This window comes from Panthera tigris, chromosome B3 (genome assembly GCF_018350195.1).
Source record: "Panthera tigris isolate Pti1 chromosome B3, P.tigris_Pti1_mat1.1, whole genome shotgun sequence".
Taxonomy (NCBI): domain Eukaryota; kingdom Metazoa; phylum Chordata; class Mammalia; order Carnivora; family Felidae; genus Panthera; species Panthera tigris.
This window is the reverse complement of record NC_056665.1, coordinates 100,468,861-100,489,802: the sequence shown is the minus strand read 5'-3', so window position 1 is coordinate 100,489,802 and position 20,942 is coordinate 100,468,861.

The window sequence follows — 20,942 nt, the reverse complement described above, 5'->3', positions numbered from 1 at the left end:
GGGCTCTCTATTTTGTTCCATTGATCTGTGTGTTTGTTTTTATGCCAGTACCATACTGTCTTAATTACTATACCTTTGTAATATATTTTGAAATCAGGGAGCATGATGCCTCCAGCTTTGTTCTTCTTTCTCAAGATTGCTTTGACTGTGAGCATCTTTTATGGTTTGAAACAAAATTTAGTAATGTTCATTCTATTTCTGTGAAAAATGTCATTGCAATTTTGATAGGGATTGCATTGAGTCTGTAGATTGCTTGTAGTATGAACATTTTAATGCATTTAATAACAATATTAATTTTTCCAGTCCATAAGCATGAAATATCTTTCCAATTATTTGTGTCTTCTTCAATTTTTCATTAATACCTTATAGTTTTCAATATACAGGTCTCTCACTTCCTTAAATAAATTTATTCCTAGGTATTTTATTCTTTTTGATACAATTATAAATGGAATTGCCTTCTTAATTTCCCTGAGCAAAGGGATTACTAGCAAGATGAATCAGTAATCAAAAACTTCCCAGCAAACAAAAGTCCAGAACCAGATGATTTCACTGGTGAATTCTACCAAACATTCAAAGAAGAATTATTACCAATCCTTCTCAAACTCTTCCCAAAAACAGATCCTATCTAAATTTTATGATAAGAAATTTTAAATTCTTCGGGCTATAAACGGATTCTGAAGAACAGAAAGAAACTGTGATAATTACCTAATTAAACTAGCTCCTTGACAAATGCAGAATAGCCTGACTTTTAAATGTGTTTTTAATTCTATTTTTTCAACAGAAAACAAAATAAAAACAAGTAAAAAAAAATGCAACTATGTAATGGCCTTATGACTTCACTTCTAAACCAGATTGTTTTGTTTTGCCTTGTTTTATTTTACATATATTTTAAGTGTATTTATTTATTTTAAGAGGGAAAGAGAGAGCTAATGTGTGTGAGTGGGGAAGGGGCAGAGAGAGAGGGAGAGAGAGAATCCCAAACAGGCTCTGCACTGTCAGTGTGGACCCAACATAGGCTCAAACCCATGAGCCAAGAGATCATGACCTGAGCCAAAATTAAGAGTTGGACACTTCACCAACTGAGCCACCCAGGCGCCCCATTTTATATTTTTTTAAGTAACAAAAGAAACAGTAGGAGCACTGGCCCATAGTTTTAAATGTCATTTGTGTATAATAATGAGCACAAACATCTAAAATAATTTTCAAATTGTAATATCAGTCAATAGTCACTCTATTTGCCTCTCCTCAAAATTCTAAACAGATTCTTTAATAACAAGCAATTCCAGGTATTATTAGGTTTTACAAAACCAGTGTACTTCCTAGAAAAAGACAGTTCATCAGAATATAGCAGTTGAGGCTGAAACATGTCCACAAATGTTAAAATACCAGCCTTCTCAATGGGCATGAATTGAAAATTGATTAGCTGAGCAAAGGGAAAGAATTGAGAACTTTCTTGATTTTCCAAGTTCTGTCTATAGGCATCATTTTCTAAAATGTTTCATTACATTGCTTCCAAAGAAAATCTTTGGAATAAGTATAGTATTGCATCTTTGATACTATGCTTCACTGTGGACAAATAACAAGGTGGAAAGATATTTTAAACTCTTTGTGCCTTATCTGTAAAATGGAGTCAATGGGTAGCCTATAATATTGTTGCAAAGATTAAATGAGATAACACATGTAAAACTCTTAGAACAGCATCTGGAATATAGTAAGCACTCTGTGTTATTTATCATTGTTGTTCTTACTGTTGCTGTTGTTGTAATAGGAGCTATAGTTCTTGGAGCATCTACTGTTTTCCAAATAATATATAATATATATTTTAATCTCTGCAAAGTAATATGTTATCTCAACTTTTCATATGGAAAAATTGAGTTTAAGAGTTTAAGTAACTCATCCACTAACATGTCAGTTTAGACAAAGCCTGACCCCTTTGGTATGACACATTCATTCCAAGATCTAACATTGGAGTCTGAGCTCCATCTAGTTTCCCACTCCAGGAACATGACCCTTCATCTTCACACATCTAAAAGAAGAATCAGCATCTTTTCTACTCAAAATAGTACAATGAAGAAGCATGATTTATTAAAGAGGCAACATCTAAGTCTTAGAACACAGGTGGGCTAGATGGGTGATGACATTAAGGAGGACACTTGTGATGAGCCCTGGGTGTTGTATGTAAGGTGAGGAAGCACTGAATGCTACTACTGAAGCCAATATGACATTGTATATTAACTAAAATTTAAATTTAAAAAAGTCTTAGAACACAGTCCTTAACTCCCATTAAGAATATTCATATTTATTCTCTAATGAGTCAAATAATCAATCTTGAAACATCTCAAATAAAAGCATGTGCTGGCCTCAGGGACTACTTAAGAAATTTCTTAAAGTTCTTTTAGATGAAATAAATGTAAAACCCTAGTTAAAAGTGTGCTGTAGCCAATTAGAAGAATAATTAGTCAGAAGCATTGTAGTTTAGTAGCCTAATAAGCAACTGATCACAGGCAAAGGGTTCTATTCTAAAGAGGAAACTAAGGTTCCCTTCATTCTTTCCCCACTTATGAGGTGACAGTTTACTATCAACCTTTCCTGTAAGGATCTTAGGAAGAATACATACCTACTGCCCTCACCTACCTTTGCTGTTCTCACACCATTTATTCCTATACCACATTTAGAGCATGCTTTATCTTTTTCCTGAGTTACTTTTTTATTCACATATCTAATTTTCTCAATGGCTAAGATAATAGTCAGATTATCACATTCTTTCTTATTTGTTTCCTTAAAGTAGATCTCAGAGCACATTTTTCAAGTACAATTGAATTAGCCAAACCCTAAATAGAAGATGGTCCTTATCACCACATCACTGTGTTCATGACTATTAATCTAAATAGACAGTCCTATTAAAGGCACAGAAACTAAACCAATGGGAATTGACCAATAAAGCACAAAATAGAACAGAGAAGCAGCTGTTTAATGTGCTATGATGGACCCATTGGACAACTCTCAAAAGACACAAAGACATGGGATCAAATCATTCAGTACTGACCAAAAGGATTGGAATTTTTTTTTCATGCTGGCCAATAAACTCAACAAAATTTTTGCAAAAAAGAAGAAAACAGCACTGTGTATAGTAAAAACATTTTGTCCCCAGGATAATTTCTCATTCTCAATGGTCTGAGTTTTCCAAGTCAAACCAGCTGAAATAGAAAGTCCTTAAATGGCCACAATTCATGAGCAATAACCTGGGTAATTTATGGTTTGTAGTCCAAGAGTTCAAAATGGGTAGGGTAAGCAACTATACTTCCCATTTAAAAGATGTGGGGGGGGAGGAAAGTGGGGGGCGGAGTGGTAGGGAACAGACATCTACACTACCAGTGCCACTATGACTAGGCATCATCACAGCGTGAAATGTGCACATTGCTGGTTAGCATACAGCATCACCAGGTGCAAATTCCTGAATGTAGTCAATGTGGGAATTTGGACTTGTATCTGACATATTAGCATGAAGTTGGTGTATCTCCAATCTCCATAGCTTCTAACCCTGACATCTTTCAGCACACTCATTAAAGAAGAGGAGGAGAGTACATGTGGTCACCAGATTCGTTTTTGTTTCTGAAAGAAAGCCACATCCTTTAATTACCCCTTACCATCTTATTGCTCCAATTATTACTGGAACTTTGAAATGATTTTTATTTGACATAGGCTTTTTAATCAAGAATAAACAAGACCACACACCCTCCTGATTGATACATTGAAAACATATGTCTATTATGATAAACACCCTCATGGAAAAAAAGGTTTAGTGAAAAGCCAAAAGCCAAATTAAGTGATAGACACTGACTCACCTCTAGCCCATTTGTCACCTTTCGTAAGTTTGTCCCTCTTATGATTTCAAATTCATATTGTGCTGAATAGGACACTGCTATCTCAGTTTGGTGTGGAAGTTTCAGAGTATGATTCTGATGTCAACTTTGCCATAATCCAACAGTGAGAATCATAAAACCAAGGAGAAGAAAAATTGAGTTGTGACGTGAAAACTGTAAAATTTAGGATGTGACAAGAAGATCTATAGCTAGATATCATTGACCTTTTTCATTTTCCCATCTGAAATTTTCCAAGCTTAACCAGATGATATTGAAGGAGAGTAGGATAAAAAATAATCTAGATATTAAGTGGAGAATTTCAATGCCTGATATTAAATTATCAACATGTGAAATATATCCAAAATAATAGATTGACATCTATTGGAAATAATCCACACATATGATAAGTGCAAAAGTATATAATGTACAAAAGCATATGAGGGAGAGCAATGTGAGATCAGAATAATGACACAGAAGAACCTAAGACACAAGAATGAAAAAAGAAGAAAATGATGAAAGACAGAAAAGTAGCAGGACTAAAAGGGGAATCACTAAAAGTACAAGATCAATAAAGTTGATCATAAAGATCAATAAGCTGGAAAACAGTGTTTATTTTGTGAACTTAACAAGGTCACAGAGTTTTCAACAGAGTTTTGGTAGTTTTGCCTTGTTTTTCACTTCTGGTATGATCAAAGATTAAAAACATTCCAAACTTCTAGGCTGAGAAACTGAAAATTGATGAGGCTACTGGTTGGCATGGAAAAATGAAATTGTAAGAAAGGCCAGTTAGAAGGGGAAGCAGAGCTGGGACATCTTGAAGTGACGTGGTGGCAGCGTGGGAATTATGTCATTGTGTCATGTCAGAGCTAGAGGCACAATTTGGAGGCATAAATCCTCAGAGGATTTTTGCAGTTATAAGAGTAAGTGCACGAAACTAGTCCCCACTCAAATGTTTGTTAGAATTAACTAAATGAAAAAGGAGTGGGTAAAAAACAAACGAAAGCAAAGCACTAAGAACAGAGCCTTCGAAGATGCCCTTAGCTGCACAAATAAGTCAACAAAGAGACCTAAAAACAATTACAAAGAGGACAGAGACAGAAAGGGAGGACACAGTCCCAAGAGAGCCCAAATTAAGGAATGTTTAAAGGAGATATGATCACAGTGTCAAACGAAAAGGAGCAATATAAAGAAACTGCATTACATCTGTTGGGGGAAAATAGGATTCCAAATGTTCTCTAAAAGAAATATGATTTTAAAAATTTTCTGAAAACTCTGTGGCTGAGACTTACAAGCTGAAGCAATTTATGGTAGCAACAATCAATAACTATGCAAAGAAAGGTAAAGTCAATTTCAGCTCAGAAAAAAAAAAAACCAATTAAGCTGTCTAGGAAGAGACAACAAAAAAAAAGGAAAGGAAAAAATTCCCTCTAATGGGAGAAAAAAAAATCATTTGGGCTTTGATAAACTTAATGACATCATGCTGCTGTGTAGCATTCATTCTTTTTCTTCTGCTGTCTCACAAGAAAATAAACCTCTGTTTCCCCAAAATGTGGGGAAACTAAGACCTTCTCTGTATTTAGAAGCAGTTTTATAAAATACCAGGAGTCTTAACCTGAGATTCTTGGGTGTTGGGCTCAGAAGTTCTGTGACCCCATAACACTGCATTCCATTCCTGCTATTCATGGGTGGAAGAGGGTCCGTGGCTTCCATCAGATTCTCAAAGAACGTGTTACCCTATAAAAGTTAAGAACCACTGTTCTAGAGAAAGTAATACTTTTGGCCGCTGGGGGAAAAGGTTTAAAGGAGTCTGATGGCAAGTTGGGCTGACATCTGCACATTCTTACTCATCTCACCACTTTCCCTTCCATCTCAGTGGAAGTAGCACTCTCCTCTTGGGCTTTCTCAGGGCTTTAAATCTCACCTCCTCTCTGTTTCTTCTCAGTCTCCTTTGCCCCATAAATACTGTAGTTCCCAGGACTCCAGGTTCAATCCCTTTCTTTTCTTACATTATATATTCTATCTGGCTCTAACAGATTTCAACAGGATGGCCATAAAGTCTTGAAATGTAGGTGAATCCGTAAGAAATGATTTATCAATACTATATTACAATACACGACAAAATATTATTGTCTATGTTTTGGGGATTTATGGTCATCCTGTATATATTGATAGTTTCCAAATTAATCTGAAGCCAAGAAGTCTTTCTTGAGCCAGGTGTGATTTTCAGACTGTGGGCTGTCTATGGAACATCTCTACTTGGCATCCCCCAGATGCTTCTCACAGAACATGTCCAAAATCACCTCCTTTGCAGTCCCATCTTAGGGAATGGTATCCCCATTCTTACCCAATTCCCCAAGCACACATTTGGGAGTTATCCTCCATAGCTCCCAGGTTTCTGAGAGTTAATTTCAGCAGCTCCCTCTTCACTTTTCTTTTCAACTGATCACCAATCCTGTCTATTCTACTTCATAAACACTTTTCAAATCTTTCCCCACTCCAGCCCATCTCCACTGATAGTTTTCCTCGTAAGCACGTACTATTTCTTGCCTCAGTTATTGTATTAGAGCCTGTCTACTGGTGTTCTTACCTCCGGTCTCGCCTCCTCCCAACCGATACCTCCAAAGAATCTCCATAAGATGCAAATACAATTGTGACAGTCTACTACTTCAGACTCTCCCTTAACTCTGATTGCTGAACAATACAGCCTAAACCCCTTGGCCTTCATCTTATACCTTTTCACCTTCATTTCTTTGGTGCTACAGCCACACCCACAACCACTAACTCCACCTTCCTCAAACATGTCTTGATGTCTCTGCTTGGATTTTCCTCCCTGGTATCCACCAGTGATGAGCTTCTATTAATCCTTCAAGGCTCCCTGAAAGTATCTCTTCCCCCACCACTATCCCCCCCTTTGTATTTGGACTTCTTTCGTCTGTGCTCTAAGAGCACAATCATTATCATAGTGTGTTACAATTAGTTGTTTAAAACCTCTTCCCGGCAAGACTATCAGTTCCCAAAGGCCACTTATTTATTAAACTTCATATACTCTAGCACCTGGTATTCAATAATTATGTGATTAACAGAAGCATAATAGTGTGGAGAGGGAAACAAGATTATTTGGACCCAGAAAGGATTCGCATGTTATGACAGGCAAAAGGTCTCATGTAACTACTACTAGCTCCTGACACAGATTAGACATGGAAAGTTTAACTAGGGTAGAACCATAGGGACCATAATGGGACAGGACCTAGATCCAGGCACAAGTAATGAAGAAACAGACCGCCTTTGGGGAGTGTGAGGGAGCCCAGACTGGCAGAATATTCAGGGCACCCAAACGGATAACAGATAACTGATTTCTTTAAGAAAGAAGTCCATGAGGGGGGCCTTGTCAGCAAGATCTAACAGGGTGTCCTGGCAGGTGGACGGTGCATACCAGTGTCCTGAAATAGGACATATTCGAGACTCTGATTAAAAGTGATTAGCACTAAAGAGCTTTGAGCAGGAAGCAGTGCCCAGTCCTGGGGAGGAACTGGCAAGCAGGTCTGATGTGGCTAGGAGTCTCAGCAGGTAATCAGGATGGAAAACCAGGCACAGGAAAATAGGTGGATTTTGCCTCAATATCGAGTTTAAGGGGAACTTGGTGTCCACGATATGCTAAACTGGGAGCAAAGCCAAAGGCAGAGTTCCGGCAACGATAACTTGAGTTTAAGTCACGGGAGTATTGAGCTAGAGCCCCTGAGAGTTCCACCCAGCATAGGATTTCTCCAAAGTGCAATGGAGAGCAGAGCGAGGCTAAGATGTTGTCTTAGCAGGAGGAGGAGCATGAGGGCCAGGGAATCAGGCGGCCCTGACAGTGTCTGTGGGATATTGCATTTAGGAAACAGGAATATCCTCTTAGGAGGGCAGACCCAGTTTTATTTCTTTTAATAAGAGGCTTTTCTATTGGCACTTTTTTCCAACAAAACCTTAGATCTTCCAAGGAAACATGGGATTTTCTGCTTCACAGTAAGATAAGTAAACAGAAGTAAACATCAGGCTAAAAAATGTTTGCATTAAGATAAGTAATGAAGATGACATCGGTAAATTAATTAAGACAGGTAAAAATCAAGCTTAAAAATGTTTGGTGTTTTTTATATCTTAGTTTTAAAACTGAAAAATAAAATTCTGAGAAACAAAGTCTCTGGATTCCTTCAAGAAGCATAAAATCAAAAGTAGGGCAGAATGTGAGTACTCTTTATTTAATCATTTTGTACTCCAGCGCTGGACAGTGAGAACTCAGGCCTGCTGTAGGAGACAAGGTGAGATCATCTGGAGGTCAGTGAGGAGAGCTTAGGATCTCCTACTTTATATGTTGAGGTTCAGGTCAGATTGTACTTTAAAAATGAGTTTTGAGGCTAAATCAAAGTTTTTAAATGACCCATCAAATACAACTTCCTTTTTCTTTAAATGAATAAATTGAGGCTCAGAGAAGTTAAATGCAATTTAAAAAAACCTGTACCTGTGGTTGGCGGCAGATAGTTGATGACACAGTGGGAAACTAAGTAAAAAACCATTCACACGTTCTCTGGTTTTTCAACCTACAACAGAAAACCAGTGTCCCAGTGCCCATGTTCAGGAAACCCATAGAGTGGTATACAAATATTAAACAAAGACATGACCAGATAAATGTATACATCTGTACAGATCAAAGTCAATATTTTAAGCTTTATACATTTTTTAAAACTCAAAAACAATGTGAGAAGTAGTCCTATCTTCACAAATTTAAAAACAGTTTGAACTGAGCAGACCAGTGAGAGTGCAGTCAAGAAAACAAAACCCATTCTGTATCTTTCAAACAAAAGGAAATTGATACATAGAACAGGTTACATAGCTGATGCAGAAGCTGAGAATCCAAACAGGAAATGGCAAGACTTCCTCAAGATGAGCCAAAGAAGCAAAATGCCACCACTCCTTGGGCTGAAGGGTCAAGAGTGGGAGGTGGTGTTCTCAGCATCCATTCAATGGGAGCTGGGCCAGGAAGGGGGTTTCCAAAAGAGGCTGGACACACAGAGGGAGAGACTGCCCATTGGGGCCTAAAATCCCAGAAGAGATTCAGCTGCTACTCATTCCAAAAAACCACCCAAGACTTTCTTTCAGGGTTGGGGAAAGTCACGTTAAGTTAGGAAGTGACTCTTCCCCAACTCCACCCCATCCCTCTTTCTGGTTTTTGCTTGCAATCTGATTCATCTTTCTCACCCCCAGAGGCACCTCTGAGAGCAGAGAAGTTTTCCAGCCCACTCTCCAAAGAAGGAAGCAGTCCAACAATACTAATCTAAGCCAACTGCCCATATCCTTTAGGGATAGGCATGACGAGTGAGCCACCACAAGACAAAGTGACCCAGAGAGTGTGCTTCCTGAGCATAATGAAAGCACCAAGGTTAAAGATGATGACTAACTACAGTCAAATCACCTTCCAAGTTCTACTTTGCTTAATTAATTCTTTCCTTTGCTCTCCGACATATAGTAGACCCTTAAAGGAACATTTTAAACCTACACAGCTACTTGCCTCCTTCAAGCCAGCAAAAGCGTAATCCAGAAAGAAAACAAAGAAGTCAACTCTGCTCTACCAGTGAGATGTTTCTGGAAACCCACCATTTTCTGTATCTGTTCCTTGAGAACTGGGGACAACACCAGAGAGGGTCCTTGGCCTTGAGTTAATTACTTGGGGGGAATATGCAACAAGAGACCATGGATCCCCACTTTTAAGGTCACCCTGACATGTGGAGGTCTTCCAGCATTCCAGAACCTGACTCATTCCAGCACATTGCTTTGTTATGATGTCAGGTGTCAGTGGGCCAGGTGACAGGAGCTGAGCCACCTCTGAGCCAGCCAAGCCTGAGAACACAGAAGCAGATGTGTATTCTAAATTTACCCCTCTTCCTTCCAGTTCACATTCCCACCTGGACACTCAGGCGACCCCTATCCATCCCTCTTCCCTTATTCATTCATTCATTTATTCATTTACCAATTCATGTAATAAACATCTTAATCAGCCATTGTGTGCCAGGCACTGGGATAAGGGCGGGGGGGGGGGGGGGACAAAACAAGCAAAAATCCTGCCCTCATGGAGCTTTATGTTCTACTCTTGAGTGATAAATATATAGTTTGTCCTATGATGACATGACGTTATGGAAAAAATAGTACAGTGGGAAAGGTCATGTGTCTTCCTAGGGTGGAAGCATTGAAATTGACAAAAAGGGGCCCAAGGAAGACTTTTTTGTAAGGATGAATTTTTGAGCAAAGATCTGAAGCAAGAGTATGAGTGCTACAAGTATTTTAGGAAAGAATATTCCAGTCAGAGGACATCACAAGCTCAAAGGTCCTGGGGATGGACCATGCATGATAACATGCCCCAGGGACAGCAAGAAGACTATTGTAGTTAGAATAGAGTTAGCACAAGGACAAAAGCTAGGAAACCAGTTGCACTAATCTACAGAAGAGATAAAAGTAGAGGTAGTAGTAGGTGGAGTCTGAATATATTCTAGACCTATTTTTAAGCTCCTCCAAAGTATGAATTTGTGGCCATTTATCCTCTTCACTTGGGTCTTTGGGATAAATCTAGGATTTCCATTAATCTAGACTTTACGAACATGGGGCAGTGAGAAGCTCAGTTACCAGAGCTTGGGTTAATACCTTTCATTGATTTTAAAGAATCTGTGAAGTAGGAAGTAAATATAATGAAGAGGAAAAGAGAGAAGACATTAATATTGGTGATGAAGAATATCAGCATCAATATGCTAAGTTCCGAATATAGTTAAGTCTTTATATTAAGAACTTTAAATACGTTATCTCATTTAATCCTTGAAAGAACCATAGGTAGAGGTTTGGGGGCGCCTAGGTGGCTCAGTTGGTTAAGTGTCTGTCTCTTGATTTTGGCTCAGGTCATGATCTCACAGTTCATGAGGTCAAACCTCACTATCAGCATGAAGCCCACTTGGGATTCTCTCTCTCCCTCTCTCTGCCCCTCCCCATGTTCGTTCTCTCTCTTTCTCTCTCTATCTGTAAATAAATAAATAAATAAATAAATAAATAAATAAATAAATAAATAAAACTTTTATCTCCTTATATGGAAATTATGGCTCAGGAAGACCTAATCACTTAGCCTAAGTTACATGATTAATCCAAGACCAAGCCAGAATTTGAGCCCAGCTACCTTTCTCTAAGGTGTGTAGTATTTCCTCTACACTACAATTATTCATTCACTCAACAAATGTTTATTTGATAAGGTACAGAAATTAACAAGATAGGGTATCTGACCTCAATAAATTTCTAATTGGAAATAGACACTATGCTTAGAAAATCATTGCTGGAAAATACAGTTCTCTTTCATTCATTCATTCATTCATTCTACAACTATTACAAGTATACACTGAGTGCCTGTTCAGTGATGGCATAAAAAAGTCATTCTTTCCTAGAGGTTATATCTGATGGGAGGATCCAGACAATAAACAAATAAAAATGTAAAACCTCTCAGGTGGGGATGAATACTATGCAGAGAAATAAAGTCGGGTTGTAGAGCTATCACTATTCTATATGGGTTAGTCAGGGCTGCCTCTATTTGCTAGATCACACTTAAGAAGAGACCTGAAGGAAGTGAGAGAGTGTGGTGTACAAATATCTCAAGAGAGATCCTTCCAGCCAGAGGGGTCAGCTGGTATGAAAGCCCTGGGTGGAACATACATCGTGTATTTCAAGAAGAATTAGGAACCAATATAGCATGAGTGGAAGGAGTAAGGGAGAGGGTGGTGAGAGAGCAGGCCGGAAGACTGGTGCTGAATGGAGCAGCAGAGAGATTAATTAGGAGACAATTGCCATAATACAGGAGAGATATGATAGTGACTTTGACCAGGATAGAGAAGTGGCCATGATGAAGAGTAGTAAGATTTGGGATACGTTTTGAAAGTTAAGGATTTGCTAGCAATATTTATGTGAGGTATAAGAAAGGCATTCGACCTGAGCTACCAAAAGCATGTAGCTGCATTTTCTGAGATGGAAAAGACTATGGGGGGAAAAAAACGGGTTTGGAAGGGAATCAAAACATACTAGGTTTGAAATGTTGGATAGGTGGTTAATGCATTAGTCTAGAGTTCAGGGAAAGGAGCAGGCTGGAGCTAGAAGTATAGAAATCATCAGTGTGTACATGGTATTTAAATCTCTGCGCCTAGATAACATTATCTAGGGAGTGAGCATAGCTAGAAAAGAAAAGACATCTGAATCTGGGGACACTCTAATATTTAGAAGTCAGAGAGAGGAAGAGGAATCAGCAAAGGAAACTGATCATTGCCATCCTCAGATCTACTAAGTCATCTTGAAGCCTGAATCCAGAAATCTTGAGAAAGATTTAAACATCAAGTGTATGATACTCATAGGTCCCTAAACAGATTCAATACAAAGAAATCTTCTCCAAGACACATTATAATAAAACTGTCTAAAATCTAAGACAAAGAGAATTTTGGTTTTTTTAATGTTTATTTTTTTGAGAAAGAGAGAGACAGAGCGTGAGCAGGGGAGGGTCAGAGAGAGGAGACACAGAATCCGAAGCAGGCTCAAGGCTCTGAGCTGTCAGCAGAGTCCAATGTGGGGCTCAACCTCATGAACTGTGAGATAATGACCTGAGTCAAAGTCAGACACTTAACTGACTGAGCCATCCAGGCTCCCCAACAAAGAGAGAATTTTAAAAGCAGCAAGAGAAAAAAAAAAATTCTTCATATGCAAGGGAACCTCATAAGGCTACCAGTAGATTTCTCAGCAGAAACCTTTCAGGCCAGGAAAGGGTGGGATGATATATATATTTTTAAGTTTATTTATTTATTTTGAGAGCCAATGCAGGGGAAGTGCAGAGAGACAGGGATAGAGAGAGCTGTTGTGCGGGGCCCAACATGGGGCTCAATCCCACAAACCATGAAATCATGAACTGAGCAAAAATCAAGAGTCGGACACTTAATTGACTGAGCCACCCAGCTGCCCCTTGGATGATATATTTCAAGGGCTGAAAGAAAATAACTGCCACACAAGAATTCTATACCTAGCAAAGATGTCTGTCAGAAATGAAGGAGAGATAAAGACTCTTCCAAATGAACAAAAGCTGAGGGAGTTAATCACCACTGGCTTGCTTCACAAGAAATGCTGAAAAGAGTTCTTTAAGCTTAAATAAAAGGACATTAATTAGGAACATGAAAACATATGGAAATATAAGATACACTGTTAAGCATATAGTCAAATTCATAATACTCCATAATACAAATCCATAATAAGTGTATTAATCACTTAACTCCAGTATAGAGATGAAAGGACAAAATTATTAAAAATAACTGTAGCTACATCAATTTGTTAATGGATAAAAGATACAGAAAGGTGTAAATTGGGGCATCAAAAGCATAAAATATGCAGGGGAGTAAAAGGACAGTTTTTGTACATGATCCAAGTTATTAGCGTAGACTATTATATCTATGTTTTACTTAAGCCTCATGGTGACCACAAAGCAAACACTTACAGTAGATACACAAAGGATAAAGACAAGGGAATCAAAGCATAGCATTACAGAAAATCATTGATTCACAAAGGAATAGAGCAAGAGAGGAAGAAGGAAGAATAAACTACAAAACAGCAAGAAAACAACCAGCATTAGTAAGTCTTTATCTATCAATAATTACTCTAAATGTAAGTAAATTAAATTCTCCAATCAAAGGGCATAGAGTGGCTGATTAAAACCACACACCAAACCCAACTATATACTGTCTATAAGAGACTCACTTCAACTTTAAGAGCACACATAGGCTCAAAGTAGTGGAATGGAAAAAGATATTCCATGCAAATGGAAACATAGAGACAGCAGGAGTAAGAAGGGATAGCTATATTTATACATGACAAAATAGACTTTAAGTCAAAAACTGTAACAAGAGACAAAGAAGGTAATATAAGGATAAGAAGGTCAATTCATCAAGAGACTGTAACATTCATAAATATGTATGCACCCAATGTTGGAGCACTTAAGTATATTAAGCAAATACCAACAAATCTGAAGGGAGAAGTAGATAACAATGCAGTAATAGTAGAGGATATCAGTGCCTCACCTTCAATAATTCAGTAATTCCATCTAATAGCAGCAGAATACACATTCTTCTCAAATGCACATGGAACATTGTCCAGGATAGGTCATATGCTAGGTTACATTACAAAACAAGTCTTAGAAAATTTTAAATGACTGAAACCATACCAAGTATCCTTTCTGGCTGCAATGATATGAAACTAGAAATCAGTAACAGGAGGAAAACTGGAAGTTTCATAAATATGTGGAGATTAAACAACACACTCCTGAGCCATAAATGGGTCAAATAAGGACTCAAAAGGAAAATCAAAAAATATCTTGAAACAAACAGAAATGTAAAACCAACATACCAAAAAAAGGGATGCAGCAAAATCAGTTCGAAGAGGGAAGTTAATAGTAATAAACCCTTACATTAGGAAAGAAGAAAGTTCTGAAATATACAGCCTAATAATGTAGCCAACTACTTTTAATTGCTTGAGTTATTAATTTTAGATAATCTAGGAAAGTGCTTATAAAGTGGAAATTATAAATAGACAACCAGGAAAGGAGGAAGAATCAGGAAAGCCTAGCCAATGCTACCATTTGTGCTTTCAACCAAAAGAGTTGACGTTTGATAAGCTGTAAGTCACTTTATTCAATTCCAAATAGGTATATCCTAAATTTCCATCTCCTCTCTGGTCTGAGATGTATTCCTAGTTTTCAAAAAGAGGAAGTGGGGAGATGTTTTTAACCATATTGTCTGGGTTTATTTGTTCATTGTTCAATCACACAAGATGACCGAAGAAATCCTAGCTGGCTCTTTGTGCCTATTAAACAATGGAGCAGATGACAAAAAAAGATTAAGAGCAATTTTCGTGCAGTTTAGAGTTATCCAGGAAAATGCCAATAGCAAACACCCCACTGGTATCTTATAGGTGATACATATCACTAAGTTTGACAAGGCCATGAATCTGATGGTGAAATCAACAAAAGGAAACTTAAAATCCAAAGGCCAGCAAAAGCAAAACAGCCTCAAGAGAGTCACTGCAGCTGACTAAACATTTCTATTTATATGTATGTTGTTTGTCACAGCAACAGTTACATATATGAGGATTGAAATTCTACGTGGATGATAAATATTAATGTAATATAAACTAATCAAGGGAAATAGATCTACAGTAGGGCTTCATAAATCTACGGTGTTTAGTATTGCCAAAAGATAAAATGATCCAAAACTTCCACCTGAGGATTCAGAGAGAAAAAAAAAAAAAAAATGCTAGATTTGCTGAAAGTCTCAGTAAATGTTTGGAGACTTGGATCCCTACAGAATTTTGTGTATAACCTAGGATGAAGTTATACATGTGCTCTTGATCTACATTCCAGCAGCATGGGAATCACCTGGAAACGTGTTAGAAATGCAGAATCTCAAGCCAACTCCAGACCCCCTAAACCAGAATCAGCAATTTAACAAAGACCTCAAGTGATTTGTGTGCACATTAATTGAGAAGCTCTAATTTGGGCTTCTGTTGCCCTTAAAAGTGTCACTGAGGAAGTGGGTGAAAAGAAAAGAAATGGTGTCTGGCTCACCACCAGACTAGGATAGAGAATGCACAGACACTTAAACTCTCAGATTTCAACAAAAAATCCAGGACACCCCTCAGTCTGTTAGGCAAATAAAGCCTGGTTAAAGAAGAAATTTGGAAGGAAGGTATGAGTCCTTAATTAAGAGCAGTCCCAGACTAGCTACCAAATAAAGGAATGGAAATTATAAAGAGCGACAATTCAATTTTGGCAACTGGAATTTCCAGATGCATGGAAAATATGAACTTCAGAGGACTTCGCAAACATTAACATTTCTGCAAATCTTCAGTGGCCGTGAATCGCACTTGCTCGCATAGCATTGCATTCTAACTGTCTCCTGTAGCGAACCTCAGCCCAGTAGGCCTGACCAAGTCCACCAGGAGCGGAATCCAAGAATGTTGTGTTCTAAGACAAACCAACACACATGCTCTTACCATTCCGAAAGTGCTTTCTCAAGAGGCCTCTTCCTTCTATACCACAGTGTTGAGCAAGGGGTGGGGAAAAGTCATATCATTATCCCATATATTCTTTTCATCTAACCATAATTACAGGGGGACTTGCAGCATGTTACACAAACCTGTCATCGAGGTCAAAGCTGAAAAATTTAAGTTACACAATAGTAAAATGGGCCTCTGCAGTCACTCAAGCAAGGCCGTTCAACCTCAAACCAACTTACTTAAGACTCTTTGCCATCCGTGCTAACTGCCAGTAACACTGAAGAATGTGAACGCAGATCCACTCTGAGGACTTGGAAAGAAGCCAGAAAGAAAAAAAAAAAAGTCTTAAAGCACTGAATAGTATTAATTTTGTGTTAGGTGCTGTGTTAAGTGCATTTCATGCATTCTTACATTTGATCTTCAATTATGGTGCTGTCGAAGTTTATGATTATCTGCATTATTTATATATTATTCTATGATTGTTTTGCATATTATTACTATATTCTATAATGATTATCTCTATTATTTTATTATTATTATTATTATTATTATCTATATTATTTCTCGTAAGTATAGAAACTGAATTCAAACTCTGGCCACTTACTCTAAAGCTTTATACTTCTCTACTAAAGAACTAGACTTATTATTATTTTCTGCCCAATCTCCATAAAGTTTAACAGTGGTAGAAATTATGAAATAACCTCATTTACCATCTACTTAATGGGAAACTCCTTACCAGGACAAGTGCCTACTTGCAAAGGAACTTAATAGGAATGCTTCTTTTGAGTATTTACTAGACATGAAAAATCACTGTAATTCAACTGAAAAATGTAGACTTTTCATGCTGATTTGGCTTCCACAGGGGCCAGGGTAGACTCTTCGACACATTCCATACCAAAAATGAAGTAGAGCCATCTGCCTTCCCAAAGCCACTTGGCTGGTGCACTCAGGCTCCAACTGTTCTCTGTACAAGACAGAGGTAGGGAAGCATCGGCTGTGATTTGGAGGTCATTTCTGCATGAGAGGGTGGTAGGGCACCAAGAGTAGAACCAAGGTGGTCCAGGTAGACACAGAAATCACCAAAAGGAGCAGGCATTCAACCTTCAAAGGGAATTCTACCACACAATTACTAGAACTCAGGGAAGAGTCGGGGGTAGTCACTCCCTTCCTCAGAGGTGGGTGGTAAGCAGCCAATCCAAGTCCAGGCTTCCAGGAGCACTCCATGGGCCTGTGGCAGATTTACATGTGAGCAGGAAGCCAGCTTGCCACCCAGACGCTATTATTGGAACAGGATAGAACTTGGCATCTGGCTGGTAAAGCTGCCAGGCACACCTTGCCAGTCACTGCAGGTGCTGGCTGCTGGTCTGGCTGCTGGTCTGGCACTCTCTGGGAAACAAAGTGCGAGAAAATATTACATGGATGTATTTCCAGTTGAGGGAGGTGATTAAGCCAACGTGCCAATGTGTCTTGTCATTACATTGCTATATAGAAAAGCTGGGGTGTGATGATATTGTGAGCTGATTGTAAACATCGATGCATAATCCGGGTTGAGGGAGGCCTTTCTCATCACAGTTCCCAGTCAAAAGAACTCCATTACTGAGAACAAATAAATATATTTTAGAATCGGCAAGGTTCTCTAGGAGTTTGAAGAAGCCATACACCAAGGATTACAGAGCAGAGGAGAAAGTATTAGGCGATTATAGAAAGAAAGAATGATATCTTCAATCACCCAGATGAAACAGCACCTCCCTCTTGCCTGGCTATTTGCAGTTTTACATTGAGCAGGGTAAAGGGGAGATGGCAGGAACACTAAATACAGCAGGGTGTGAGTTTTTGGATTCCTCGGGGTGAAGAAACCTTACTGGAAAACTATTATTAAAAATAACAGAGGGGGGGAGGGTGCCTGGGTGGCTCAGTCGATTAAGCCTCCAACTTCAGCCCAGGTCATGATCTCACAGTTCAGGAGTTTGAGCACTGTGTTGGGTTGTGTGGACAGCAAGGAGCCTGCTTGCGATTCTCAGTCTCCCTCTCTCTCTCTCTGCTCCTCCCCAACTCGTGCTTTCTCTCTCTTTCAAAAATAAATAAATAAACATAAAAAAAGAAAAAAAAAAGAACAGAACAGAGGTATTTGTAAGCAGAGGTTCCCATAGGAAGCCAGTGCAAAGGCCAAGTTTCATGTAAGAAAATGTCCGCTCATTAAAAAGCTGGCTATTGGTAATTGCTTCCAAGAAATCAGTATTCGGTCAGGAAGGTGTCTGGCCTCCACTCTGCCACCAACATGTGGTAGAAGCTCCAGTGTGGTCTCACAACCTCTTTGAACCAGATTCTCCACCTACTCAGAGAAGCTAGTAAGGCTGCCAGGCCCAGGATTGTCTGTGCCTGAAGACAACACTCCCACCTAAGGAGACAAGGAGAAGGTGCCTAGGACTCTCCAGGGCATGATTAGCTGCCCTTCCCCAGAAAAAAATCATTATTAGGGAGACGTTAGGAGACAACGCCATTACATGTAATTCACTAGCATTCACTGAGCTGGACACGCCCAGCACTGCATGCTAACCAGCTAACCAGCACCAGAGGGCTGCTACAGATTAATTTATCCGTATCACAGATAGTTATTAAGCACTTAGTCAATGTACGACATTGTATTAGGGGCCAAGAAGGATCTCTGTCCCATATCCTCAAGATGCTTCCACCTAGGAGAGAATCTGGAGAAATATACACAAATCACGACTCACAGTATACTGTAAGAAGAACCAAATAGCATTGGCTAGATTTGTTGACTGCTTACCTATAAAGACATTATTCTTCTTAAAGTTGATTTTGCCAGTTAAAAAGCTAAAGGGCTTTTAAGAATGGTTGGCAGGGCAGGTTTAGTAATTAGTTCTGTGCGAATCCTATCATTTAGAAACCAAGGATGAGGACGGGATGTAAGAAATGGGTAAAAGGAGTTTATGCTCTAAAAAAAGCCTTTGGATGCACTTAGCTGGAAATTATCCTCTTTATTCTTGGGCTAGAAGAGCCTTTATGGGTTTGAAGACTTCTCACACCAATCGCAAGACAATGCTTCATACTGTAAACACTAGGAAGTGTCATTATTTTTCCTAATTCCTTCTTTTTTGCCTTTATACCGACAAAAGTATATTTCAGTTGTATCCTCAAAAAAAAAAAAAATCGAGGTAAGATAACATTACCAAAGATTTCCAGCTCCTCATGCAAACAAGACCATGCTCTTTCCTGCAGCAATATATCATTAACTTGCCAACATCTGGGCTGGGAGGTGTGCGATGTTTTGAATCAAACTTCAAAGGTCAAGAGTAAGCAAGGACCTAGAATTACTATTGCATCTAAAATTATTTTACAGCCTTCAAAAGAACATGGAAAAAATGATCACAATTCTCAAAATTATATGCTGCCTTTGGGAAAAATATACATCTTGAGTCCTTGGGAGTGCATAGGTAATGTAAGCAGGGCTGGGCCATTTTCCACATCAGAGTCAGTACTAAACAGGAGCCGTGGAAGGCTGGGTACCGCCTTAGAGTACCCACCTGTTGTCTGAAATTAGCCTGTGGGTGTTCATCATTTTCTCCCACAAATAGATGCCCCTACCCATTTTTTCCATTACCTCCTTGTTCCCTAAGCTTGCAGTCTTGAGTCATTGTTTACTCTTCCTGTTCTCACATCATTTATTCATTTATTTGACGATTACTTAATGACCATCCATACCATATCAGACCTGTTAGAGGTGGTCGGATTATAATGACTTCTGCCTTCTAGAGCCACAGTCCAGTTGGAGATACTAATAAGTAAATAAACGATTACAATACAGCAGTGCTTCTTTATATATTCTAGATACGAGTCCGGCATCATATATCATTTGCAAATATTTTCTCCCATTCTGTGGGTTGTCTTTTAATTTTCTTGATGGTATTCTTTTAACAAAAAGGTTTTTAACCTTGGAGCACCTGGGTGGCTCAGTCAGTTGAGTAAGTGTCTGACTTTGGCTCAGGTCATCATCTCCCGGTTTGTGGATTTGATCCCCGCATCTGGCTCTGTGCTGACAGCTCAGAGCCTGGAGCCTGCTTCAGATTCTGTGTCTCCCTCTTTCTCTGATCCTCCCCTGCTTGCACTCTGTCTCTCTCTCTGTCTCTGTCTCTCTCTCTCTCTCAAAATAAATAAACATTTTTAAAAAGATTTTAACATTAATGCAGTTTATCTATTTTCTTCTTCAGTTGCTTGTGTTTTTTGTGTCATATTCTAAAACTGTGTATTTCTTAGCACTTTGTCAAGGATCAATTGACCATAAATGTAAGGGTGTATTTCTGGACTCCCAATTCTATTCCATTGATCTATGTGTCTATCCTTATGTCAGTACCATACTGTCTAAATTACTGTACCTTGTAATAAATTTTGAAATTACAAATTGTGAGTTCTCTAACTTTGCTCCTCTTTTTCATGATGGTTTGGCTATTCTGGGTCTCTTGCATTTCCATATGTATTTTTTGAATCAGTTTATCAATTTCTGCCCAAAAAAAATTGCTGAACTTTTGATATTGATTGCATTGAATCTGTAGACCATTTTGGTAAATATTGTCATCCTGACAATATTTTGTATTCCAATCCATGATTATGGGGTATCTTTCCATTTATTTAGATCTTCTTTAATTTCTTTCAACATGTTTTATAGTTTTCAGTGTAGAAATTTTGCACTTTCCTGTTAAACCTATACCTAAGTATTTTATTCTTTTGATGCCATTAAAAATTAGATGATTTTCTTACTCTTATTTCTAGAATGTTTATTGTTAGCATGTAGAAATACAATTGGTTTTTGTATATTGATCTTATATCCTGCAACTTTGTTAAATTTGTTTATTATTTTGACTTATCTTTTTTTGTTGTTGTTGTTTTTAAGTGGATTCCTTAGGTCCACCTTCTAGACCATATTAGAGATATATTTTCCCATTCCTTTATCATCTGGGTACCTTTTATTTCTCTTTC